Source organism: Triticum aestivum, chromosome 7B, assembly GCF_018294505.1.
Source record: "Triticum aestivum cultivar Chinese Spring chromosome 7B, IWGSC CS RefSeq v2.1, whole genome shotgun sequence".
Classification (NCBI taxonomy): domain Eukaryota; kingdom Viridiplantae; phylum Streptophyta; class Magnoliopsida; order Poales; family Poaceae; genus Triticum; species Triticum aestivum.
In genome coordinates, this window is record NC_057813.1 from 649,671,741 (window position 1) to 649,691,597 (window position 19,857).

At 44.1% G+C, this 19,857-nt stretch overlaps 1 pseudogene; it reads right to left on the reverse strand.

Moving 5' to 3' along the window:
• The window catches only part of LOC123158367 (WAT1-related protein At1g09380-like), a 39,585-nt pseudogene that overhangs the window by 8,409 nt on the left and 11,319 nt on the right, over positions 1-19,857 (reverse strand).

Below are 19,857 nucleotides of genomic sequence, written 5' to 3' on the forward strand. Positions count from 1 at the left end.
TATTTTTTAATTCTTTTTTGCTTTTAGTTTTAGGAAAATTATAAACTTTCTATTAGTGCCATTACTTTTCAAATTTGAAAACACTTTTTTTGTTTTTTTGTTTTCTTTCTTGCTTTATTTATTTTATTTTGTTTCTACTTACAACAAAATACTTATTGTTGCTATTTTTAATTATTACGAGGGCCAAACCATAAGACATTAAAGCATTTCAAATGAACTCTGAAAAAGTTGAAAGTTGGCATGGTATCATAAATTGACCCACACATAGCATGTGCATGTACAAAACGGACAATGGTATCATACTCGTCAGTTACAAAGTTGGCATGGTATCATCATAATAGTTGCGGGAGAAAGTCTTCACTTTTTCTTCGCTTGTGTCATTTGCTTATTGCGCCGTAACCATGGATAATCTTCATTGTTTATCAGGATGCTGGGGTCAGCCTTGACTTTAAAGGGAGGAATTTCATGAAACTTTTCATAATCTTCAGACATGTCTGTCTTGTCCTCCACTCCCACGATGTCCCTTTTTCCTGAAAGAACTATGTGGCGCTTTGGCTCATCGTATGATGTATTCGCTTCCTTATCTTTTCTCTTTCTCGGTCTGGTAGACATGTCCTTCACATAGATAACCTATGCCACATCATTGGCTAGGACGAACGGTTCGTCAGTGTACCCAAGATTTTTCAGATCCACTATTGTCATTCCGTACTGTGGGTCTACATGTACCCCGCCTCCTGACAGATTGACCCATTTGCACTTAAACAAAGGGACCTTAAAATCATGTCCGTAGTCAAGTTCCCATATGTCCACTATGTAACCATAATATGTGTCCTTTCCCCTCTCGGTTGTTGCATCAAAGCAGACACCGCTGTTTTGGTTGGTGCTCTTTTGATCTTGGTCAATCGTGTAAAATGTATTCCCATTTATCTCGTATCCTTTCCAAATTGTAACAGTTGAAGATGGTCCCCTGGATAACAAGTACAGCTCATCACGAACAGTGTTGTCACCTCTGATACGTGCTTCCAACCAACTGCTGAAAGTCCTGATGTGTTCACATGTAATCCAGTCGTCTCACTGCTCCGGGTGTTTGGAGCGCAGACTGTTCTTGTGTTCATCAACATACGGGGTCACCAAGGTAGAGTTCTGTAGAACTGTGTAGTGTGCTTGAGACCAAGAATATCCATCCCTACATATTATTGAGTCCCTTCCAAGCGTGCCTTTTCCAGTCAGTCTCCCCTCATACCGTGATTTAGGGAGACCTATCTTCTTAAGGCCAGGAATGAAGTCAACACAAAACCCGATGACATCCTCTGTTTGATGGCCCATGGAGATGCTTCCTTCTGGCCTAGCGCGGTTACGAACATATTTCTTTAGGACTCCCATGAACCTCTCAAAGGGGTACATATTGTGTAGAAATACGGGGCCCAGAATGACAATCTCATCAACTAGATGAACTAGGACGTGCGTCATGATATTGAAGAAGGATGGTGGGAACACCAGCTCGAAACTGACAAGACATTGCACCACATCACTCCTTAGCCTTGGTATGATTTCTGGATCGATCACCTTCTGAGAGATTGCATTGAGGAATGCACATAGCTTCACAATGGCTAATCGGACGTTTTCCGATAGAAGCCCCCTCAATGCAACCGGAAGCAGTTGCGTCATAATCACGTGGCAGTCATGAGACTTTAGGTTCTAAAACTTTTTCTCTGCCATATTTATTATTCCTTTTATATTCGACGAGAAGCCAGTCGGGACCTTCATACTAAGCAGGCATTCAAAGAAGATTTCCTTCTCTTCTTTGGTAAGAGCATAGCTGGCAGGACCTTCATACTGCTTTGGAGGCATGCCGTCTTTTTCGTGAAAATGTTGCAGGTCCTCCCGTGCCTCAGCTGTATCTTTTGTCTTCCCATACACGCCCAAGAAGCCTAGTAGGTTCACGCAAAGTTTCTTCGTCACGTGCATCACGTCGATCGAAGAGCGGACCTCTAGGTCTTTCCAGTAGGGTAGGTCCCAAAATATAGATTTCTTCTTCCACATGGGTGCGTGTCCCCCAGCGTCACTCGGAACAGCTAGTCCGCCGGGACCCTTTCCAAAGATTACGCGTAAATCATTGACCATAGCAAGTACGTGATCGCTGGTACGCATGGCGGGCTTCTTCCGGTGATCTGCCACGCCTTTGAAATGCTTGCCTTTCTTTCGACATTGATGGTTGGTCGGAAGAAATCGATGATGGCCCAGGTACACATTCTTCCTGCAGCTTGCCAGGTATATACTATCGGTGTCAAGTAAACAGTGCGTGCATGCGTGGTATCCCTTGTTTGTCTATCCTGAAAGGTTACTGAGAGCGGGCCAATCGTTGATGGTCATGAACAGCAACGCCTTTAGGTTAAATTCCTCCTGTTTGTGCTCATCCCACGTACGTACACCGTTTCCATTCCACAGCTGTAAAAGTTTTTCAACTAATGGCCTTAGGTACACATCAATGTCATTGCCGGGTTGCTTAGGGCCTTGGATGAGGACTAGCATCATAATGAACTTCCGCTTCATGCACATCCAAGGAGGAAGGTTATACATACATAGAGTCACGGGCCAGGTGTTGTGATTGCTGCTCTGCTCCCCGAAAGGATTAATGCCATCCGCACTTAAAGCAAACCATACGTTCCTTGGCTCACTTGCAAACTCATCCCAGTACTTTCTCTCGATTTTTCTCCACTGCGACCCGTCAGCGGGTGCTCTCAACTTCCCGTCTTTCTTACGGTCCTCACTCTGCCATCGCATCAACTTGGCATGCTCTCCGTTTCTGAACAGACGTTTCAACCATGGTATTATAGGAGCATACCACATCACCTTCGCAGGAACCCTCTTCCTGGGGGGCTCGCCGTCAACATCACCAGGGTCATCTCGTCTGATGTTATACCATAATGCACCGCATACCGGGCATGCGTTCAGATCCTTGTACGCACCGTGGAAGAGGATGCAGTCATTAGGGCATGCATGTATCTTCTGCACCTCCAATCCTAGAGGGCATATGACCTTCTTTGCTGCGTATGTACTGTCGGGCAATTCGTTATCCTTTGGAAGCTTCTTCTTCAATATTTTTAGTAGCTTCTCAAATCCTTTGTCAGGCACAGCATTCTCTGCCTTCCACTGCAGCAATTCCAGTACGGTACCGAGCTTTGTGTTTCCATCTTCGCAATTGGGGTACAACCCTTTTTTGTGGTCCTCTAACATGCATCGAACTTCAGCTTCTCCTTTTGACTTTCGCATTGCGTCCTTGCATCGACAATGACCCGACGGAGATCATCATCATCGGGCACATCGTCTGGTTCCTCTTGATCTTTAGCAGCTTCGCCTGTTGCAGCATCATCGTGCACATTTGTCTGGTTCCTCTTGATGTTCAGTAGCATCACCGTATTCAGGGGGCACATAGTTGTCATCGTACTCTTCTTCTTCGCCGTCTTCCATCATAACCCCTATTTCTCCGTGCCTCGTCCAAACATTATAGTGTGGCATGAAACCCTTGTAAAGCAGGTGGGTGTGGAGGATTTTCCGGTCAGAGTAAGACTTCGTATTCCCACATATAGGGCATGGACAACACATAAAACCATTCTGCTTGTTTGCCTCAGCCACTTCGAGAAAATCATGCACGCCCTTAATGTACTCAGAGGTGTGTCTTGAACCGTACATCCATTGCTGGTTCATCTGCGTGCATTATATATAATTAAGTGTGTCAAAAATCATTACAGAACATTATGAATAGATAATTAAGTGACCAAATGAATAGAAGTTCATCATCACATTAAAACCAAAGTACATACATAGTTCTCATCTAACAACATCAAGCTCTGCAGAGCATCTAAATTAATTAAACCATACACTGAAACTATGTAAAACATTTCAATGCGAAAACAAATGCGATCATAATCACAATCAATGTAACAACTGATCCAACGGCATAATGATACCAAGCCTCGGTATGAATGGCATATTTTCTAATCTTTCTAATCTTCAAGCGCATTGCATCCATCTTGATCTTGTGATCATCGACGACATCCGCAACATGCAACTCCAATATCATCTTCTCCTCCTCAATTTTTCTATTTTTTTCCTTCAACAAGTTGTTTTCTTATTCAACTAAATTTAACCTCTCGACAATAGGGTCGGTTGGAATTTCTGGTTCAACAACCTCCTAGATAAATAAAATCTATGTCACGTTGGTCGGCATAATTGTCATAAACAATAAATGAACCAATAGTTATGAAAAGATAATATATACCATATCTGAATCATAGACAGGACGAGGGCCGACGGGGGCGGATACCAAAACCATCGCACTATATAAGATGCAATAATAAAAGTAAGAAAATTATACAAGTATCTATATAAACATACAAGTAAGAGTTGTTTTTCCTTTCAGAAAGAAGATAAGAACAAGAGGCTCACCACGGTGGTGCCAGCGACGAGATCGGCGCGGGCGACCGACGACGGTGAAGACGGGGACGGGACGTGACAGACCGCTAAACCTAGACAAATATTGAGAAAAATGGAGCTTGGAGGTGGAGCTTGGAGAGGAGAAAGCTTAAGTAGTGTGGCTCGGGCATTCCATCGAACACCTCGTGTGCATAGGAGGTGAGCTAGAGCACCACAAAGCTTTCTCCTCGCCGGCCACGAAAAACAAAGCAGTGAGAGTGCTCTGCTCGCGGGGTATATATAGGCAATTAATTGGTCCTGGTTCGTGGCTTGAACCGGGACTAAAGGGAAACCTTTGGTCCCGGTTCAGGCCACCAACCGGGACAAATGGTGGTGGGCCAGGAGCAAGGCACATTGGTCCCGGTTCGTCCCACTAACCTGGACCAAAAGGTCCAGACGAACCGGGACCAATGGCCCACGTGGCCCGGCCGGCCCCCGGGGCTAACGAACCGGGTCCAATGCCCCCATTGGTCCCGGTTCTGGATTGAACCGGGACTAATGGGCTGACCCGGCCTGGACCATTGCCCCTTTTCTACTAGTGATGGAGCCGACCATGCAGAGGGCCGTGCCGGCCACCTTGGCCTTCCCGTCGAGCGCCGCCACGGGCTCCATCTTGAGCGCGGCCGCCAGCGCGAAGGTCACCGCCGAGAGCGTGTTGTTAGCGCGGACGCCACGGTCGGGCGGCTGTACTTGAGACCCATGAAGTAGAACACCTGGTTCATCGTTGCGCTGCCACATACCCACCAAAGTGTGTTGGGATAGTTAGATTCAGACTAATATTGTCAGTTAGCTTTTGATGGTATTGCTTACACACAACATTTACCCAAATTTACATTGGAGGACAATACCTAGACTGCGTCCTTTATATACTTTTTTTGCGGTGAAAAAACTTTTGCATTCTTAATAATATTTGAAAAATAGTACCATGGCATCTCATAACAATTGAAACATAGGAAAAATTCCATCTTTTTAATCTAGAATTCATAAACATGGATGCATAAATGTTAGAAATCTGGTGATCCCTCCGGTCCAAATTAATTGGTGCGTCAATTAATTTGGATCGGAGGGAGTACTTGGTTTTTATAACTGGATTCAGAAGGCAGGTTTCGCAAATATTCCTGTCTTTGGACTAAAATACTGAGCTTTTGCGTAAGTTCCCTAAACGAAGTGTATCTCATTCATTCAATCAGGACTAAAATGTGTTTATTCAAAATAAAATAAGAATTGTCGGAGGAAAATGTTATGCTTACAATTTATTACAAGTTTTAGAGTGGTTGGACTTTTTTAGAACCGTTCGTTGATGTCGATCTAACGGCAGACAAATACGAAGTACTGGGTAGTACTCCGATGAAAGTACGCGAAAGTACTAAAACGAGTGGGGCCAGTACTCGTGACAAGGTGGGGACGCGTTTTAATCTAGGGGCAGTTTAGTCCGAGGAAAATTTGCACGCGCCGCCCCTCTCGTCGAATGCATAATGGCCGCCATGGTGATTCACATTCCACAATTACTCATCGTCGGCCATCTCCTCCCTCTCCTCCAAGTCCACCTCAGTCATCTCCTCCTTCTTGCCGCTGCAACTTTGCTCCACTCAGGCAACCCCCCACCCACCCCCAACCCCTCTTACACGGCAGATCGAGCTGATGGCCGGCGACGAGAACACCGACTTCGTGCAAATCGCCGGCGGCGACCAGGTCAAGTGGGCCAGGTTGAGGGAGATCCGTTCTTGGTTTGACAACACAAGGCAGATGAACTAGACGGCAATGGCCACTCTCAAGAATATGACGAAGAAGGAGAGGGCAAAGCTTTGCCCCCCGCCCGCACAACCGATTGACAAGATCGAGATCCTCCTCTGGGCGATGGAGCAGGCCAATTCGTCCAGCGAGTGGACCAGGCGGAGGTGGTGGGCGTTCAGATCCAGGGTAGAGCATCCACTGGATCAGGAACCCACCGTGCATGAGGTGCCATTGTAGATTGTGCAGCCTCCAACCGAGTCACTGGAGACTCCGAAGCGCAAGATGAGGAGGACAGTGGTCGCGACCTCGCTTCCCCGCCGTTCTCCACGCTTCCCTCGCCGCTCTCCTTGTCTGAACGGCGGCGGTAGCTATGTTTAGAGTAAGCTTCCCCACTCCTCATCTTCCTACTGCTCGTGCTTACATCGTGGTGATACTGATCGTAATAGCTCAGAGAGGGAATGCTAGATGGCATTTTAATCTCAATGAATTGCATGAATATTTGAGTACATGGATTTGGAGGATGGATTATGATGTATGTGAACCCTAGGCATCATATGAACCCTAGGAAAAATTAGTAATGTTCTAGTGGTAGACACTGAAATATTTCGGTACACACCGGTAGGCACTGAAATATTTCGGAACTACCCTAGGCAAAATTTGTAATATTGTAGTGGTGGACACTAAAATATTTCGGTACACACCCGTAGGCACTGAAATATTTCGGTACTGCCCTAGGCAAAATTTGTAATGTTGTAGTGGTAGACACTGAAATATTTCGGTACACACCGGTAGGCACTGAAATATTTCGTTACTACAATTTCAGTACACACCGATGCACACTGAATTATTTCAGTACTGCAGTTTCAGTACAGACTGAAATATTTCAGTACTGCAAATTCTATACAAAGTTGGCATTTTGTCATTTATGTGTGAATCAATCCATGCATCATATGGCATAACTTTGTACATGAGTTTGGGTCAATTTCATGTCTATTTATTGTTAAAATTATTGTCATGCCATGAAACACAAGACAAGTCACTGACCCAAGCTTGCAAAGATGACATATCAATGTTGCTGATATGCACGTTTTCACCAAGTCTTGTGTCTGAATTAAAACTGAGCATTTTTTCTTGATGGTATCCATGGATCTAGAACTCCTAAGAATTTGCTCATGTTGGATGTTTTATTCTCCATCATTTGTACTAGCATTCCGTGCGATTAGATGCCATGACAAGACCCCTGGCATATTTATTTTCTTGCCTCCAACATCACATGTGTGTTTTGCAGGAAAAACCCCTGGAGTTCACTAGGCTGGCTGAAGTTGTGAGGCTGGGAGGCTGATGGTGCTGCTACTGGCTGATCCTTCTTCTTTCAGTTTTTGTTCGTCATTTATCAAGCCGTTGGACCAGGGCTACTTCCCTATGTGCTGTTAATGTATTAAGTAGTTCCTTCGAATTTGTAGTATTAGTTAGTTGGAATGTGGAAGTACCTTAATTTTTCGAACGAAATGTTGCTATGTAGGACCAAGGGTTTCATACCTTAATCTTTGGATAATTAATTATGTGAACTGTTAGATGTGGCGCACAACAAAACGCCTCTACCATTGATACTATAGTTCAACATGTCGGTCCAATTAGAGACCAGCCACTACCATATAGAACAGTTAGCATTTCATACTACAACCTGGCATGTACAAAACATCACACAGTGGAAGCACATCCCTAAGCACCTTGCATTGTACAAGGTCTTAGAGACCAGCCTCTACCATATATAACAGTTACCATGTCACACTACAGCATATAAAACATCACACAGTGGAATAATCATAGCTAGTAGAGCATTAGGTACCAGTTAATAATAGTTGCAATCCATCACAAGCAATAGTACCTAGATATGAGTAGATATAGGTACGGTAATACACGACAAGTACTCGCAAACAAGAGCTGACATAACAAGTTCATTTCACATTGATACATGGCCCACCCCAGTTCTAAATGAGGTGGATGGTGATCATCATCCTCAAGTCATGGCGACGGGTGTTCGCAATAGTGAGTAGGATGGCCTGTCCTACCCGAAGATTCTTGGCACGAAGGAACTTCTTCCACCCTGCCCTGCTCAAGATAGTGCGACCGTCCGTGTCCACTGCATAGGCACAGCTGGTGATGGAGCCCGTTCTGGTAAGGCGTAGTCCAGCAGCCATGCCTTCTTCGCCCGGGTCGATGCCACAGCTATCAAGTAACCTCTTAGGTAATTTCTGAAAACAGTTGACATGATATATGATCATGTCACGTGCAATTATCAACAAAGCATACACTTCAAGACACATATATCATTGGATTCAACACTGAGCATATATATCATCACATCACTACACTATAGGCCAAGCATCAAATTACTACAGTAATTAGGCATATCATTAGATTACTCCATACACTAAGCATATCATCGCATATTACTACACTACATGCATGTCATAAAATTCTTCACTAAATGAATTCTAAACTTGGCCTCTCATCACAGTACTACAACATGCATATCATATGAAGTACTACACTAACTAAGCATGCATATCATGTAATTACCACACTAAGTAACATACCATGATATGCCGTTTAACATTCGTCCTTGTGAGGCGGATCATGAATGGCTTCCCTAGGTAGTCTTCACATAGCGGAAGCATGTCCAAGAGGTTGCCAATTTCCTCGTCGCCCAGGCTGAGTCCTTGGGCATACATGTATTCAACAAGTGGGTTCTCATCATCATCTGAATCAGCACCATCTTCGTCCTCGTGAACTTCATCCTCACTATCCGAAATGAAATTTAGATAGATAACAGAAATCCTGGGCCTATCTGTTCTGAAGGAGAAGCTGATCAATTCACCCCCAGTAAGACGCATGCGGGCGATGAAACGATCCCAATCATCTCCTCCTATCTGGGTTATCTTTCGCCCCTTCTCGACCTGCATAGTGTATGGGCCCCCAAGAGTGTCGAAGGTCACGGTGTCTGCGACAAGCTCATTGAATGCCAATCTCACATTGCATGGTACGATCTGTGTAAGATAAAAACAAATAGCAGACACAATACATTAGTGCAAATAGCAAAAAAAACACAAAAAGAATGTACTATTAGAAGGTTCATATAAATTATTACCGCTGCAACAACAAAAGAAGGCTGGAAGTAGATGCCGAACAACGTGGCAGTAGAAAGGCTGGTCCGGCACCGTGAGTTGCAGTGTCCACATTGTGCTTCCTCCATTCTACACAGAACATGTTGAACTCTAAGTTGAATTATACATAGTACAATACAAAGATCATACATATAATAAATCATAGTGAGAACCTATACTGGCAATGGCCAATCAATCTATTTTCTGTCATCTATGTAATAAAGCAATGGCAATGACAATGGCAATGCCCGGTTCATCTAAACCTGGGAATAGTTGGGCATCGAAAGTTAAACCAGTCCAATCCACGGCACACATCAAAACCAAACCAATCCAGATATTTTCATTTAGAATCTAGACCAAACCGAACTATACATGCGCGTCATCCAACCCAGTCCAAACCGTTTTCAACTTCCAAAGGTTCAAACCGTGGACAAAGCCATATGCGAGGGCACGTCATGAATCTAGATCAGACATGGCGTCAAAGCTCGAGAGAGCCGACGAGCTCCGGCCAGCAACTGCGGCTCTTGGATTTGAAGCAGTAGTAGGTGGTAGTGGCGGCTCAAACTAATTGATTGATTTGGTCTCAAACCATATAAACCAAATCAAGATCCAATCCAAAAACTAAGTTTCAGTCCAAACCAATCGGCTCAGATCCGCCTCCGTAGGGAGACGCGTTTGGGGAAGGGAAGAAGAGTGGAGATCTAACGTACTTGCCGTAGTTGGCGGTGGCCGCGCACCGGCAGCGAAGAGAGGGGTCGTCGGCAGATGGCGGCGGAGGTGGCGGCGCTGGTCGAGAAGGGGAGAAAGAAAGATGTGGAGTGGTTGAGACAGGGAGAAAGAAAAATGTGGTACATGTGGTGGCTCGGTTGTGTGGATGACAAGGGGACCCACTTGTGAGACCGATAGCAATTGATGGAAAACCGTAGGAGGTGCACGACCGCGTGCACGACCGCCATGTCCCCACATGGAATCGGGACGGCCGGGTGGGTGTGTCAAGTCAAATCGGCACCCACGGCTTCTCGGTAACTCCAAGAGGCAGGAGTCGTGCCTTTCTTCCCCAAATCGCATAGAAAACCCTCGTCCTCTCCCGAACCATACCACCCTCTCTTCCTTCCTCACCACATCACCACCCTCTCCTCCTTCGTCACCACCCTCCTCCCTTCCTATGCCTCCCTCCTCCTGTCTTCGACCGACGATGAAGCGCGGGCGTGAAGATGCGGCGGACGAGCCGGAGGCAACCATCGGAGCAGAGCAGTCTGCTGCCATGGCTGCAGCCGTGGGTGGAGCGGCTGAGTCTGCCGTAGCGGCGGAAGCTGGCGATGCAACGACCATTGTGCCTGCTCCCGCTGCCATCACAGCCGTCGAGGCACCCGTCGACGAGCACAAGGTCGGGGAAGATCTGGAGGAGGAGGAGATGAGAAGGCGTAAGCGCGAGGTGTATGACAAAATCGAAGAGCTCATGGAGGAGAACGCCATAAAGGAGTTCGACCTAGATAGCAGGAAGGGCAGGGACTTCGACGAGGATGCCATCGACGAGCTCTCTGAGGTAGTACTCTGTTTTTTGCTCAGTTTTTTTCATGACATTGGGGTTTTTCTTGATAACTAGATGAGCATCAATTTCACTTGGGCGTTCTAGTTGTACGTATGTAGGATTGTAGGGATGTAGCATAGATCTTCATGTTGGATGTGGATTTTTAAATCTGATTCACATTCCGATTCCAGCAGATACTATGGTTTTTTTTTCATGGCATTGGGGTTAGTCTTGTTAACTAGATGAGCATAAGTTTCACAAGGGATACATTAATCAAAGAAGTGGGGTAATGAACCCAAATACAAGAAAATGTTCATGGCAGGGATACATTAATGAAAAAAGTGGGTTAAACAATGGATATATGGCAGGATTCTCCATTGGCTTCCCCAGGATAGTGACTAAATGTTGCAGTTCCTGATTCATTATAGTTTATATACATGAACTAATTTGCACACATGTTCATAGATGATTAGTTTGCACACATGTTCATAGATGATCCATTTGCAAATTCTATACAGATTTCCATTTTGCAAAGGAAGTGATCGCTCCCTTAATAATTATGGGCTGACATTACATATCCACTGGATACCGAAAAATCAAAACATCTCATCTACCCAATTTTCCACAGTATTTTATTTAGATGATCACATCCACATCTCTCATCAATATGAGCAGTGAGACACCCCATAGCTCCTTTACCAATTTCCTTCTTAAAGTTATCAGGGTCTAACAATGTTGGAGAAGTAGTATTGCCGCTGTCAGAAAGAATAATTGTTTCTTCATTCCAGTAGATAGAACAAACCCCCCTTGTGTGAAACATGGAGGAGTACAATGAAGCCATTTTTCTGATTCTGATAAGAATTACACCTGTAACAAGTATCAAATATCATTAAACCAAGCCACTTCATGTAGTCTTTCATGTGTTAGTTATGTACTACTTGTGCACTAATCTATAAATGCAACTATTCCACCGTCCATAATTGTGCATGTCAATTTATTTGGCTCAATTATGTATGTGCACATACGCCTTATTTCTAGCAAATAGATAGTTGCCATGTTTCACATGTGTACTTTCAAAACATTGTAATTAAAGTCAATGTACCATAATATATCACCTGAGTTGTTCTATGTGTACTAATTCACTAATTGACAGGAGGATGACGACGACGTGGACTACAACATGGACAGCAGGCACAGCAAGAGCCGGTACACCCTGAGGCATCTGATTGCTGGGAAGATCAAGTACCGTTTCTTTGGCAAGATTGGGTGCCCTTTCTGTTGCAAGGTGATCGGTGGCGGCATAGATGGCATGATCCAGCATGCCTTCAGCACTGGCAATGGACATGGCAAGAATCGTAGTGCCAGTACTCTGGCTAAACATGCTGCCTACGCATGCTTCCTTGAGATTGTCAAAGTCAATGAGCCGTACAACATGCATTGAAGAAGGGAGAGAAGTGATGTGCTGCTAGAGTGCTGATGCTGCCCCAGGACCGCCGTGTCCTCTTATGTTATCTATGTTTCTTTGTTGTTGGAGTCTAAAACTGATGTCCTATGGTGTGTCTGAACCTATGCTGAGCGGTGGTTGATCTGCCGTTTATGTTAAGAATTTGCTGCTACTCTAGTTTAGTGTTCCTAGTTGTTAATAATATTTTGGTGATGCATGTTTAAGCCTTGTGCAATGCTAGATGCTTAGGGTGGTGCTTAGAAAAATAAACAGGGTTTTTCTGATGCACCGGTGCATATTTGTACAGGAGAGACGCCTAGTTAGGCGTCTACCCTGTACAAATAAGCACATGTGCTTAAGAAAAGCCTGGTTTATTTCTATAAGCAACTCCCCTAAGCACCTTGCATTGTACAAGGCCTTACCAACTCAAGTATCGTACGGTGGTCTATGTTATGGTTGCTGTGTTATTCTACCGTATGGTGATGCATGCTAGGAACTCTAATAATATGACTATGGTAGTTATAGCTTGGCATGACTATGTTTAGTGTATAACTCAGCATGTTCCTGCCATATCTATGAGCAGTTACAACTGAACTATGCATTAATTTTTGACAAAATTAAAGCATGCAAATGATTGCCGATTCCACCTATTGCCAAATCAAGCTTTGTACTGATGATGCATTAGATATTGCAATAAGTAGAGGATGCTCATGATTGCCAAAAGTACCTATTTCCACTTTCTGATAAGAACTCAACGTGTATCAAATGATGCTAAAAGTAGAGCATGGGCATGAGAATGTATCAATGCATTAGATATTGCAATAAGTAGAGGATGCTCATGATTGCCAAAATCACATATTTCCACTTTCTGATAAGAAAAACAAAACGTGTATCAAATGATGCTAAAAGTAGAGCATGAGCATGAGTATGTATCAATTAATGATCAATTGATGCTACCTATTTGTGTTTGAATGGGCTCAATAAAGCTGGTGCTGGTTTATGCTCTCTGCGTGACTGTGATGGTAACGAAGACACTTGGTTGTCTATGGTCTTGCTGTCAAATTTATGTTTTAGTTCTTTAAGACTCTTTGTTTTTGCTGTTTGCTCGGGATCGACTTGCTTTCTCGGGCGTCCACATGCTCTCTTCCTTTTGGGGGAGTTGGGTGCACCATTTTCGGGGGAGTTGGGTGCACCGGTATCCTTCTGGGAGTTGGATGTGTCAGGTTCGTTTGAACCATCAGGATTGTTGACTAATTGTACGTCCTTTTCTGAAGCATCAGGTAGAACTGCTTGCTGGGCATCGTACACTTCCTTCTGTTTAAGAGAGAGTGCTGCGTTAGTTCTAATCATGAGACTTGTGAAATAAATGATATATTCTTGATGTAGCGCTAACCGTTATGGGGAACTTATATGATTCGAGACGAAGCGCATTGCAATCTGAATGCAGTAAGGCTGTACATATTTTCCACCTGAAAATATCTATCCTTGCCTATATTGGATAACCGACAATGACGTCAGCATAGCTTTCAAGCTAAACAAAGTACAAATATAAATTAGGCATTCAATTACCTGGTTCAAAATATTGGTCATTTCATCCCCGTTCCATGACAACATGTACTGCAGTGTCCAAACCGCACAGGAAGTCCTGCGATGTTTAGTTAAAGATCAGTAATCTTATTCGTGTACGCAAACAATAATTTATGAGGCCATGCGTACCCATCGGTCTGTTGTGGTATGTTCTCATAGCGTCTTTTGGTCCATTCGGCAAAATTGATGTTCTTAGCTGGTGATATCAACCCTTTCTTGACAGCTTCGTCAATGCAGAACTGAATCGAGTCCACCTAGGGTACGACGAGTTATACATAGGGTTATGGTACTTTGGGAGCTCATGTTCCATGCGGATCAAAAGAGGCAGCAAGAGAACACTTACAAGAGAATCTTCCTTGGTCTTGTCGCAATGATAATTCATGGAGTTCAGAGTCTGAATTTCTTTTTTTTCAAAATTAAACATCATTAGCATGCAATGGTTTTGGTGTACATTCAGTGGGACATGCACCTGCAGTAAAATTCGGGTTGGGTTGAGAACTGAAAGTTGTCGTGTACGTAAACTATGAAAGTGTGGAAAACGTGTACCTTTCGGCGCCCTACAAATTTTCCTGCTACACGAGCTAACCATGAGGCTGGACGTCCAACAGGAACCACCCCCTTCATTTGTAACAGCTTTTCGGTTTCTTGAGGGGATATGATTGAGGTAGTATCATTCTCAATTTGGCTAATGCTAGCATATGCCATAATAACCTGCCAAATTTTCAATCATACAATAATAAGACAGTTGTTGCAGTAATGATGTAGTATAGAGTATAATGGGCTTACATCACCATAAATGTATTTGTCGTCCAAATTTCGCTTCAGATTTTCTGCTGTGAGGGTAATGTCTCCGATTCTAGCTATTTCAACAGGGTCGTATGTTCCGCGGATGTAAACGGCTGTCTCTATGTCCTCATGCGTGAACTTGTAATCATTACCAAAGACAGGCTTCATCGGAGTTAATTGTGGTTCCTCATTGTTTTCCGTCACATGTCTTGCACTTGGTGTACTCGAAGTCCCTGCCGTGACTTGGCTAGCCCTAGGAGTTCCTGTCAGGGATGAATTGCACACATTGACTTGATCCTACAATGAACAAAGGTAGTTCATCATTAGTTTGTTACTTTTAGATATTAACATGTTAGGCCATATTGATCACCTACACGCCTCCTTTCTGTGACACTGATTGTCGGTTCCTTGTAAATTCGTATTTTAAGTCTTGTAACAATGCAAACAATAATGAACATGAAGGAACATATTCATAAAAAATACAAAATGCACAGTATGACATACATGGAGTTCCCTCCTTAACTTTTTAATTTCGTCCTCGGCCTTCGACAACCTAGGATTAGTGCCAGTTTTAGTCTTCATGTCGATCAAGTCTTCACCTAGAGTCTGGTATTTGACATCAAATCTGTGCTCATTTTCCATTAACTTCCTGCCTACCTTCTTTTCATGATCAGCAATGCGTGCATTCATGACTTCAACTACCATTTCAATCTGTGTAAACAAAATAAAACCCCGTTGATAACAATAGCTAAATGAATGAGGTTCCATGACACCTATTTGTGATATTGCAAAAACAAATTGTCTTTGGAGTACACACTTACTGGCTACTAAATTGTTGTCCTTGTGATGGTGCTCGATACGAATCATGTTGATGCACATGTTCATCTTTTTTTCTTGGAAAATTATTAGAATTCTCGGACGGTCGTTGAGGAGCACAAATTTCCATGACAGCCTATTTTTTTAAAATATAATGAACCATTAGTACCAAATAAAAAATCGGATATAGAAAGTTCAATTGTAGATAGGTACCAGCCCGTTATGAAGACCTCCTTTCTCGTAAGCGTCGCTTCTTATAGTAGCCATCATTTTGTTCGATCGTGCGATCAATGGAGGGGGTCTAGAAGCATACATTAATCGGCCACTACGCACGTGCTCCCAGTACCAATACTACACAATAAATTAGTTCATCACCATATAGATATGCAACAGAACAATAATTAAAGGACATTAAGTAGTGATCTAGCACTAACCTGGAGCAGAATTAGATTTCCTTGTAGATTTACGTGATCTCGATTTCTAAACTTGTAAACGGACTTGAAGAAGTGATTAAGTGTGAAACATCCCCAGTTAAATTTTCGAAGGTTTTCAAGATCTGTAACAAGGTTGAGATATTTCGAGTCCACATAATGTTGTGATGTTGGTGCTAGAATAGTACCAATTGCGTACAGAATGAGCCGTCTCAGGAAATCACCGTCTGGGGCTTTGGAAGCTCGGATCGCCGTTTCAAGGTCAGAAATCAAAATTTTCCCATTGTTTGCATAGGCGGTAAATAATTCTGTGTCGGTTTGATTTTCCAGATGTGGCTCTATATCCTCCCCTTCTATCGGAATGCCAAATATACCTTGCACGTCCTCTTTTGTTATAGGAATTGGCGTTTTACCGATGGTAATGGATTTCATGTCCATATCTATGCTCTTGGCTAGTCTAACCAACATTATGCGACGTAGGGTCACTTCATGCATCTGGGTTAGTCTGCCAAGACTGGTTTATGATATGATGTACTTTTTGTGGTCTTCTGACAACAGTTTCATGGTTTTTCCGAACCTTGTCTGTGAGCATACTAACTTCATATGACCATGCTTTTCGGCGAGTTCCTGTTACATTCCATTAAATAAAACTGAGTACACATGAATTATGTGTATGAAACGATTATACACAAACAGTCAATTACTTACCGCGTCGGTAGTTTCGGAGATGGGCTTTTCTCCATTATTAAGGTTCGTATCTGAAACTGACATTGCTGCCTCGTATGCAATGATAAAATCAGGCTCAATTAATCTGAACAAAATTGGAAAATGTATAACAAAATTAGCAGAGAATTAATTTTAACAAAATTAACTGGGTCATTTAACATATGATCCACTTATGGTTTAAGCAAAGAACCTATTTGGATGCAAAACCTATGAGGGTTCAACAACTAAAGCATCGGCGGACAACGATTATAAAGAGTTACGATCAACTAATACCTTATCTCGGAGATGGTGCCACCGAGTAGATGGCGGCGGTTAGTGCGTCGGAAACTATAAGTGCCGGTATAGCGCGGTCGACGGCACAAAGGAAAAATGGCGTGTTCACGCGAGGAGGAGGCGGCGAGAAGAACACTGACGTCCGAGCCCTCAGATCACGTTGGCGGTGGGCGGCGAGTGGTGGCCGCCGACTCCTGTATTCCGTGGGCGACCGGCGTCTCCGATCTGATCTTGTAGCGGTCGTGGGAGGTGCGGACGGCCCGGGTGGTTAGAATGCGGAGCTGTAATCGCGGGATTTAGGGAGGGGTGGGTCGCGTGAGTTATGTGAGATTTGGATAAATGATATAAAGAAATAAGAAAATCTTGTGAACTCGGTGTGGGGTTTACGGGGTTTAGGGTTTAGGGGTTTAGGGTTATTAGGGTTTAGGGGTTTAGGGGTTTAGGGTTATCAGGGGTTAGGGTTATCAGGGTTTAGGGTTGAGTGTTTACATGCAAGCCCGGAAATGCGTGTGTCAGAGAATGTACTTGCATGTATATGTAGTAATGATCCCAAACTTTCTTAATGGCATCCCATGACCACATAGAGAATGAATGCATAATGGTTTCCATGTTGGGCAAAATTTTGAATGTTTATACGGTTTAGTGGGGGGGTTTAGGGTTATCAGGGTTTATGGTTTAAGGGTTTTAGGGTTCACGGAACTATGTTTGTCTTACGGTGGACGTAGCACACACACCGGACATTGATGGAGCGTTGATCTACAATGGATTCCCTCCAGTACCATCGATCCGGTCCGTTGACTGGCTCTGCCGACAAACTTCATGCCACATAGAGCATGCATCCATCCACTGGACCGGCTTGATGTTTGGTTGGTTTCATACAGGTGAGGAACCCAGCTAGTGCTTTCGGGGTGTTGACATGCTAGGCCGGAAATGCGCGTGTCAGAGATCGTACTTGCGTGTATAATCCCGAAAATCTTTCATGGCATCCCATGAGACCACATAGAGAATGCATGCATAATGGTTTCCATGTGGGGCAAAAATTTGAATGTTTTTACGGTTTAGTGGGAGGGGGGTTTAGGGTTATCAGGGTTTAGGGTTTAAGGGTTTTAGGGTTCACGGAACTATGTTTGTCTTACGGTGGACGTAGCACACACACCGGACATTGATGGAGCGCTGGTCTACAATGGATTCCCTCCGGTACCATTGATCCGGTCCGTTGACTAGCTCGGCCGACAAACTTCGTGCCACATAGAGCATGCATCCATCCACTGGACCGGATCGATGTTTGGTTGGTTTCATACAGGTGAGGAACCCAGCTAGTGCTTTCGGGGTGTTGACATGCTAGGCCGGAAATGCGCATGTCAGAGATCGTACTTGCGTGTATAATCCCGAAAATCTTTCATGGCATCCCATGAGACCACATAGAGAATGCATGCATAATGGTTTCCATGTGGGGCAAAAATTTGAATGTTTTTACGGTTTAGTGGGAGGGGGGGTTTAGGGTTATCAGGGTTTAGGGTTTAAGGGTTTTAGGGTTCACGGAACTATGTTTGTCTTACGGTGGACGTAGCACACACACCGGACATTGATGGAGCGTTGGTCTACAATGGATTCCCTCCAGTACCATTGATCCGGTCCGTTGACTGGCTCTGCCGACAAACTTCGTGCCACATAGAGCATGCATCCATCCACTGGACCGGATCGATGTTTGGTTGGTTTCATACAGGTGAGGAACCCAGCTAGTGCTTTCGGGGTGTTGACATGCTATCCCGGAAATGCGCGTGTCAGAGATCGTACTTGCGTGTATAATCCCAAAAATCTTTCATGGCATCCCATGACCACATAGAGAATGCATGCATAATGGTTTCCTTGTGGGGCAAAAATTTGAATGTTTTTACGGTTTAGTGGGAGGGGGGGTTTAGGGTTATCAGGGTTTAGGGTTTAAGGGTTTTAGGGTTCACGGAACTATGTTTGTCTTACGGTGGACGTAGCACACACACCGGACATTGATGGAGCGTTGGTCTACAATGGATTCCCTCCGGTACCATTGATCCGGTCCGTTGACTGGCTCGGCCGACAAACTTCGTGCCACATAGAGCATGCATCCATCCACTGGACCGGATCGATGTTTGGTTGGTTTCATACAGGTGAGGAACCCAGCTAGTGCTTTCGGGGTGTTGACATGCTATGCCGGAAATGCGCGTGTCAGAGATTGTACTTGCGTGTATAATCCCAAAAATCTTTCATGGCATCCCATGACCACATAGAGAATGCATGCATAATGGTTTCCATGTGGGGCAAAAATTTGAATGTTTTTACGGTTTAGTGGGAGGGGGGTTTAGGGTTATCAGGGTTTAGGGTTTAAGGGTTTTATGGTTGACGGAACTATGTTTGTCTTACGGTGGACGTAGCACACACACCGGACATTGATGGAGCGTTGGTCTACAATGGAGTCCCTCCTATAGCATCGATCTGGTCCGTCGACTAGCTCGGCCGACAAACTTCGTGCCACATAGAGCATGCATGCATCCATTGAACCAGATGAAATGCGCGTGTCAGAGATCGTACTTGCGTGTACATGTACCATCCGTTCCATCCGCTGGCTGGGCCGACAACCTTCGTGCCACATTGTTCACATTGTCCAATTAACACTTTGTAAAGATTTTTTTGGTAAAAAATGAAAGAAATAATGCAACTAATCAGAACGTAACGTTTGGCATGTATCAAACCAAGTTGCTACTATTCCTCAAAAAAACCCCAGTTAGCCACTAATTGCGCCAAACATATCTCGTAATTACCAACGAAAATGGGTTGACAATTATATCTGAAAATTCTTGGACTGAATTTATTGCTCTTCCTTTTTTAGAGAACAATAAGTTAGAATGG